This window comes from Miniopterus schreibersii, assembly GCF_964146895.1.
Source record: "Miniopterus schreibersii genome assembly, chromosome: 2".
NCBI classification, from domain to species: Eukaryota; Metazoa; Chordata; class Mammalia; order Chiroptera; family Miniopteridae; genus Miniopterus; species Miniopterus schreibersii.
The window spans coordinates 47872883-47882075 of NC_138102.1; the positions used below are offsets into that span (position 1 = coordinate 47872883).

Consider the following 9193-nt stretch of genomic DNA (forward strand, 5'->3'; position numbering starts at 1 on the left):
ACAGGGAAGTTTAACTACTTGATGGGAAATATCTTTTTGTCCTATTTGGTTGTAATCTTGTCCTCAATAGTAACTAATGGCTCTAGTGACACTATTCTACTGAATGCTTTAGTCTTCATTGTTGAACCTCAAGGCCTGGATTCTCAGCAGTCTTAGCCTTTGCTTCCTTATCTTAAAAGATGGCATTTTCAAGCCAACACAGAGAAGAGAAACACCCTGAAGGAACTGTAAACAAAGGTCCTAATATAATGTATATGTTTTAGATTTAATTATGTAGATTGTGTTGTATTTGAATAAATTATCTTATTTGTGCTCTAGTTTCTACAAACCAAAATAAAAAATGATTTTATCTTATTATGGAAATTTAGATATATAATACTCACTAATTGAATCAGTCTAGAAAATATCTTTTCACAGTTTAGAAAGAATGAAAATTAGACCAGCATTTTCAAAATTGGCATTGATTTGATATATGATAATAGTTGATAGATATCTATTTGATATAGTGTGGTCATTTTAAAAAATACCCTGGTGATATAAGTTTGTGAAACACTGTTTTTTTATATACCTCCCTCCTAAAAATTTAAAGTGTACATCAATATAATAATGATTCTAAGATTTCCTCCAGTAAAAACAGCCATTGACTTTTAACACAGATTTTAATACTGTGAATAATTATTTTATGAAATAGGTATAGGCAAATTTTGGCTAAAAATGATGATGCATGTACTTGACAATGGCTAGTACCAATAGACAACATAAAATCAAAACTGTATAAGTTTTACATATAACCCAGGGAAAGATGAAAGTTCCCATTATAATTTTTTTAGAGTTTAGACATGTAACAAAAGGAGTCTCTCCATAAATTGATGAAGACATGTAAAGAACTATGTATTTCTTGTAGAAGAAAAGAACATAAAGACATATAAAAGTAAATGCACATTTAATACAGATGTTTGCCCCTATTGGGTGTTTAAACATACACACATTTCATCTGAATAATCTTTTCTAGAGATAAGTAGAAGATCTTCAAAAAAGTAGTAAATTAACTACCTTAGCATTTATAGGGGAATAAGAAGAAAATATATAATTTTATCAGATATTCATACAATTTTTTTGGAGCACAATTTTTTAGATATTGAAAAGCATGAACAAAAATTAAAGGCCAAGAAGAGCAGAAGTTATTTGGCCTTTGCCAAAGGATTGTGACAAAATGGAATCAGTAGTAGATAGCCGGAGAGCAAGTGAAGCTCTCAGAACAAATAAGGTCTTGTTTACCGTCAAAGGTATCAGTTTCTCATCCTCAAGGCCATGAGAAGAAACTCAGGATTAATAGAAGGACATGAACATAATCAAAATGAAAAGGGAGCCTACTGTCTGGGGGAACATATTTGCCAAAGACACCCCTGATAAAGGGTTAATTTCCAAAATATATAAAGAACTCAGTTTAACAAAAGGAAGATAATTCAATTAAAAAAATGGGCACAGGACCTGAATAGGCACTTCTCCAAAGAGGACATACAGATGCCATACAGACATATGAAAAATGCTCAAAGTCACTAATCATCAGAGAGATGCAAATTGAAACTACAATGAGATATCACTTCACACCTGCCAGAAGGGCTACCATCAACAGGTCAACGAACTACAAATGATGGCGAGGGTGTGGAGAAAAGGGCACCCTAGTGCACTGCTGGTGGGAATGCAGACTGGTGCAGCCACTGTGGAAAACAGTATGGGATTTACTCAAAAAGTTAAAAATGGAACTACCATTTGACCCAGTGGTCCCACTTATAGAAATATATCCTAACAAATTTGAAATACCAATTAGAAAGAATATATGCACCCCTTTGTTCATAGCAACACAATCTATAATAGCTAAGCTCTAGAAACAACCCAAGTGCCTGTCAGTAGATGAGTGGATAAAAAAGCTGTGGGACATTTACACCATGGAACACCATGCAGCTGTAAAAAAAGGCTTTCTTACTCTTTGTGACAGCATGGATGGATGGACCTGGAGAGTATTATGCTGAGTGAAATAAGCCAGTCAGAGAAAGAAAAATATCACATGATCTCACTTATAAATGGAATCTAATGAACATAATAAACTGATGAACAATGTAGGTTCGGAGACAGGGAGGCATGGAGCAGAGGGGAGGGTGAGAGCTATACAGTGAAAATATGATGTTAAGATTCACTAGTACATAGGCACTATGTCACTGCATAGATGAAAATCTAGTGGAGAATGGCAATATTGAGAAGGAACCATCACAGAGAGAGAAACATAGCAGAAAGCTATGAAGAATAGAGAAGTGTTATAAAAGATGTGTTGTGAAGCCAAGACAACAATGAGATCAAGTATGGAATATTCCCAAAGGATCATTTGAATTTGGCAATTGGTAACTCACTGTAACTTTGCATAGAGTTCTGGTTTTGAAGTAAAAGAGCTATAACTCAAAATTAGAAATACTAATTTAGATGAAACCATAAAAACTTCTTGTTCAAGCCTTTGTTTTATAGATTTGGAAACTGATGGATGGTGATGTGGAGGAACTGGAAAATAAAATGATCTTAAACTTTCTTTATTAGATAACCCTTCCTAACTAATAATTTAAGATATTTCAAACAACTATAATCTAACATTACTATGGGTAAGAAATATATGTGTTTTAAATTTTGTTCACTGACACAGAGATTTTCCTAAACTCTGTAATAAAAATTGATTTTAATCATGAGAGTTTCTTGACATTTTCCAAAATGTCATCAAATAAGTAATTGAACTTAATTTGTTTCATGCTTTAATGTCATGATGACATAGCCTCAGCTGCATAATTATTAATAAAAATTAGAGGTTATAATTGTTTTTCTGAATTTTTGTTTCAAATAAATTATACAAAAACAAATAAAAAAATGGAAAATCACTATTACTGATGTAGTAAATCTGGGCTTTATTTTTTATATTATTTTCTACACAATAATTTATTTTTTTATTATTTATTTATTTATTTATTTATTTATTTATTTATTTATGGAAAGAAGAAATAGTAGTTAGCTCTTCCCCAGAGTGGCCCTCAAAAAAGCAATTTACTGCTGACCATTGTAAATTGCTTTAGTACAATAAAGTATGTTGATTCTTTGGTGCTGCTCCAAGACTGAGGACTTACAGCAGTAAAATGCCAGGAAGAGTAGGGTGAGATGATTGATGTGAGGGGAAGAAGTTCAGTAGTAAAATGGAAAGAAGAAAAGCACTAATATATTCTGTGGTGTAAAACTGAAGGCCTGATGGATATCTCAAAAGGAGCACGAGAATAAAATGAAGTAAAATAAAACACTGTAGTATAGGAAGCAGGACTCAAAGCCAGAAACAAAGGGAGAAAAGGGATCCGAAATCAGCAGCCCCCAAATAGAAAAGAATGTTATAGGAACTGAGAATGGGGAAGGAAGCTGGACGTCAGCTGAAGAACAATGAGAGGTGAAAGGCTGAGGTGCAGCGAAGAGGGAAGGCGGCGGGCCAGCAGGGCAGAAGGGAGCACGCTCATTGCAAAGTAATCCAGGAGCAAGAGCGGTGTGATGACAGGAAAGACACAGCAAGGCAACCAAACTGGTAGGTGGAGGAGGGGAGACCTGTGTAAACAAACCAATCGATAGCAGCAAAGGGAAAAACAGTATCACTTATTTCTTCAGGGTTTACTATATTTATACAATAGTCTTTGGAATCGAGTTTCAATAAAATGCACATTTAGGAAATATACTTATGAGCATGTCTGGCATTTTTGTGTATGCCTATGGATTGTTTTGATGTGTTTATTTTGCTAAGCTTTGCTAAGGAAACCAGGAGTTTCAAGGTAATGCAACAGGAAACACAATTTGGAAGCATGTAAAAATGATTAGGCACAGTAGAGAATGCACACTAAATCAGTTCAATTTCCCAAAGTAAAAGAGTTTTCACAGAGCTACCATATTAAATCTGAACCCAAGAGGTCAATTCAATTAGTCAGCTTCTGGTTCAGAATGGGGGTGAAAGGAGGTTATGGATGGCACTTTCATACCCTAGATGATCCCAGTCCATTTGACTGAGGCGACTACTTTATCCTTGTGAAAATTCCCATTTCACGGCTTATGTGACACTCTTGTTTGTTTTTTGTTATTTTGTTTTTGTTTTATTTTTCTCTTTCCCACTCCTCTAAATTTTCCTTCCCTCCCTCCCCAACCCCCAATCCCAGCTTTCTCTGAATTTTCAAAGCAGCAAACTACTCTCTTTATATTCTCTGCCCTTCAAGCTCATCTACTTTCAAGAATACAACACCTCATCTAGAAAAATAACTCCAAAATCTACATCACTATCCATGTACTTTCTTTAGATTTTCCTTCTGACTAGTGGACAATTTTACTTTTATACTTTGCTGTCTTTCTGACCTAAAATAGCTAATTCTGAACTTAGTTACTTCAGTTTTTTAAATTCTGTCTTTCTCTATTTTTACTCTCCCTCTCTTTCATTTTCTCTTCTGTTAATGAAATCAGTGTCATTTCAACTAACCAGACTTGAAACCTTGGGAAACTCCTCTCTTCACCCTACCTTTCACAAGTCTTGGTTTTAAATCTATTACTCCTCAGTAATGTTCCATGTGATTTATTCATGCATTCATTCAACAAAATCCAATCTACTATTTCCAAGTACTATTGCAACAGCTGGGGTATGGCAGCAAATGTACCACTCATATCCCTTACCTTATGGATTTTCTAGTGATGGAAAATGAAGAATAAAATATAACAGTTTGAGTAGTTTGTGTTTCTCAGATAAAATCAGAAAATAAATATATTTCTTTCTTCGGGATCAATAAAAGCCACATTGCAAAACTGTTTATAGAAAATCCTAGTTAAAAACAAGTTTTACCTTGAGTTGCAATTCATTAAGGTTCTTGAATGTATTAAATGATTCTATTTAAAAATATTCTATCCTTGATACCATTTAAAATATTCTATCAATAAGTAAATATGACTGAGCACTTGAAGTGTGGACTTTATGGCAAGCCCTGTATGGCTAGGCTGAGGGGTGATACAAGTTTGGAAGTCTATCATACTCTCCAAAAATCCCTAAAATGAGATTTTACAGCATCCTTTTATAATGTTTTGTATGACATAATGCTTATAGTCCAGTGTGCTTTCTAAAAATCACTTTCTCTTCAGTAAAAGAAAACATAATGAAAAGAAAAGAAAGCAGCACTTGCTACATCAATACTCAGGGGAGCATTTTGAGTTTCGAATGAGTCACGTTTGAGATTAAACAATCTGTAATTCATCTAGCCTTTCTTCCAAACAGCACTTTTGAACCTATACATTGTCTTCCTAACTCACAACGTTCCTCTTGCAAATCTTTCCACTCACATGATTTGTGGATATTAAAATGGGGCTCAGTAGTCTAACATAGTTCTGCTCTCCCCATCTTTGTGCTTTTCCTAAAACCTCTCATCTGAACTGCCATTTTAGCCTCTTAATGTTTCCTTCTGCTTTGTTTTTCCAGTCCAGCTTTGTATTAGATCTGAATTTATTATATTACAAAAGTAAAATTTGGTCAATAGTTATTTAGAATTCACAGTAAATGAATAAATGAGCAACACAGTGACTACCCAGATATCATTAAATTTTTTAAAATTAATTTCAGAAGCATTTTGTAGATGCATTTTAAAAATTAAATATAATTTAAGTATTTATTAGAAAATGAAGTCTGTTTTCATTAAATAATATATTGATAACTGTCTTTCTCTCTTCTCTGTCTCTGTCAGTCTCTGTCTCTCTCCCATCACACACACACACACACACACACACACACACACACACACACACACAACTCTGTCTCAGAGAGAAAGTACCTTCTGTTTGTCTGACTAGATTTGTTACCTGTCATAACAAACATGTTGAATTTTTTAAATTAGATTCATGGGAATCATAAAACTTACCACAGACAAAACTTATTAATAATTTTTAGTGCAGGCAACCACTAGGCACATTCTTTACTGGAGAAATCTGAGAACTACAGATGCAGCTTCTCATTAAGAAAAAATAAAGTATCTCTTTTTACCTCTCTCTTTAGGACAAGTTTTGGTTCTGGGTTAACGTGCAGGATGCTTGGCCAATGCAGGGGAAACATTAGTCATGCAGAGAAAGCCATTTCAGTTATTGATTATCTCCATCTCAGACCTCATTAATTACACAGATTAGCTCGCATTTTCCAGCTAGCCATGGCCCCATTAATACATAAATTTCATATTTATTTACAACAGTGGTGTAAGAGCATAAAATCCTTTTGGTAATATTTTACATAATAAGAGAAAATACCCAGAATGTCACACAGATCTGAAACTTTGGGCAGCACAGCATGATGCAAAAGGTCTGACCTGGAAAGCGCTGCGGAGGGTCATGCCTGCGCCTCCTTCCCGCAGCCCATCGCCCTGCACTGTCTTAAGCATGGCTGCTTCCCACTTACAAGTTCATTCCGCGGATTCTGAAGTCACATCCATTTGCCAGCCTTTTAAAATAAAACAAGCCTCTTTTCCAAAGCTCTCCCTTCCACTTGCGCTCAGAATATTAATCTACCTCCTTTTGTATTGCAAAGAGCCTGCTTTGTTTTCATCATCCCTCTTAACCTAACAGCTTACTCAGGCCTCACTTACTTTCAAATGGCCATCCCTTAAAACAGAGTAAAATTAACAGCTACGATCAGGGTGACAGGCAGTAAAGTCAACCAGTGAATGTTCATGATTAGGATCTAAGTCTTTAAGAAATGTTTAATGGACATCCAATATATAATTAAGAAAGCACAAACTATTTCAATTTTAAATAGTAAAATAAATTAATTTGTAGCAATTTCAAATACAATTAAAGAAAAATATATGTGTATATAAAACTTTACACCTTATATAAACATAACATTTTAGTGCTTGGAAAGAACATTAGTCAGTGTTTTCTTTCAGTAGCAAAGAAAGTGAGGCCCATAAGAGAAAATCAAATTGCTTAATTCTACGATAGAGGGGGGTGGTAGAGTTTGTATTATAAACCATGTCTTCGCAATGATAAGTTTTTATTAAATACTTATTATATTCAAGTAATAGGCAGCATAGTCAAATGCTCACAACAAGCCATCCTAATGACCCCTTTTCTCCACCAAAACAGCCAGCCTGCCATAAATACTAAAACAAACTTGGTTCAGTACTCACTTTCTCTTTCCTCCTAGTCCCAGTCTTATTTTTCAAATTGGAACTGCTTTATTCTTGCCCTTCCACTCTAATATTTGAATGGTTCCCAGATTAAATATGGATAAACTTAGATTAATGCGGTAATACCATAATACCTTTGCCTCATAAAAGTCAGAATTTTTTTTAAGTATGTTCTTATTTCTTAAAAAAAGATTCATTCTAGCACACTATGGCTTATTATTTTGTGAAACTGCATTTTGGTTTGAATGCTCAATAAGTGTTTCATATTGAATATAGTTCATTTAAACCTTTTACTGTGACTCTCCATAGGTTTATATGTTTTTTTAATTTATAGAAAAAGTATTCTTTTCTCCAGAGTTTTTTCTCACTTGGTACATATTTAATGTTAAATACAGATCCAAGAGTTCAGCCCATTCTTTTATTTAAGATTATTAAGAGACAACCACCAATAAACTTTCATTAATGCTCTATTACTCAATAAATCTATATATTTCCGATAAAATGGACTGGTGATACGGTGGAGGTATTCTCGAAAGAAAGATAAAGAAGAAAGTAATTTATCACAAAATCATTCATCTATAGGACAAAACCTTGGAGTTCTTCCCTGCAGCATTAGTCTTTTCTGGTTAATTTAGTTGGCTTGTAGTAAGTGACTTGAAGGCTGACCTAATCTCTAAATATTGCTCTGTGAAATGTTCTGTATTTTATGTCTTCTATTTACTTTTGTGGAGTCGATATTTCTCTACTCAACTGCAAACCTAGTTTTGTATTCCCTTGTCACTTTCCTTAGCAGAGCAAACACTATATTATTATTTTTTTAAACTGTAATAGTTGACTGCTGCCCTGCAGCCCTTAACCACCCCAATTCCCCTTGGTTTTCAAACGAAAAGATTGGAAATGCACATGCTGCAACTTTCACAAATTCATTGAACCTGAAAAGCTAAGAAGAGCTTGTTAAATGCTGGTGCAGCACACAAGAAAATGTCTAAAGCAGTTCGGGGATATAACAGAGTTAATGATCTTACTACATAAAGAAAAGGAATGGAAGTGGAAGAACACAGAGGATACCTAAAATGGAGTAGAAATTAGGTAATAATTTTATCTTATAAGTTGAAATGTAGTTTTAACATCTAGCTTTAAAATATGTACATACGGACATATTATAAGTGAGGATGTTTACTTTTCTTTTTTAAATTATTTTAAATAATGGGTTGTGTTAGACTAGGTTCTACATTTCCTTAACTTTTATTATGACTTTGGGTCTGAAAATTTTATTGCCAGATAATTCATTTATTTTATTTTTTGAAAATCGCTTGAATAACAGGGATTTCAGAAAACAAATGAAAAAAGAAGACAGCTTAGTAATTTTGTTCAGGAAAATATTTCAAACTTAAAACACTGGACGAATTTTGGAGTGACTCCTGAATGAAGCACAAACATTTTAAATTGGTTGAAGGCCAATAAAATGCTTTATTTAGAACTCCCATTACAATACATGCAGTTCTTTTGTTACATGGCTCACATTTCATATTGTATACTATTATTTTGTGTCTTAATTTCAAAACCTAAAGTCTTTGAGAATAAAATAAATGCTGGACTTCTCTTTCTTGTTCTGTAGCATTTAGCACGGACTTGATTAATATTACTATGACGAATAGAATGGGAAGAGAAAGACAGGGAAAATGGGGAGAAGAAAGAAAATCATGTCGTTTAGATAACTATATAATAGAATAGTTGAAAGAGAGGTTGAAAATGATGCCTAAATCAGGACAGGAACAATAGAAATGGTTTAGAAGGTCAGGAGGAAAACTCAAGCAAATATCCTATTTCTTTGATGACATATATTCCATGTCTCTTTAAGAGACACAAGAAATATAGATCCTGTTATTTCAGAAACATAATTATCAAATAAAAACTCAGTTGATTATACGCTGGACAGACCCTTTAGAAAACCACCAAACTGTAAGCCAGAAGCAAAT

The 9193-nt window shown here is 33.9% G+C and overlaps 1 long non-coding RNA gene across 1 annotated transcript in view; it reads right to left on the minus strand.

Moving 5' to 3' along the window:
* LOC308553397 overlaps positions 1 to 6477 on the minus strand; it is a 66816-nt gene extending 60339 nt beyond the window's left edge. The window contains exon 1 of the long non-coding RNA XR_013998241.1: positions 6396 to 6477. This is a non-coding gene — a long non-coding RNA (uncharacterized lncRNA). The remainder of the gene's footprint in view (positions 1 to 6395) is intronic.
* Between the last annotated feature and the right edge of the window lie 2716 nt (positions 6478 to 9193).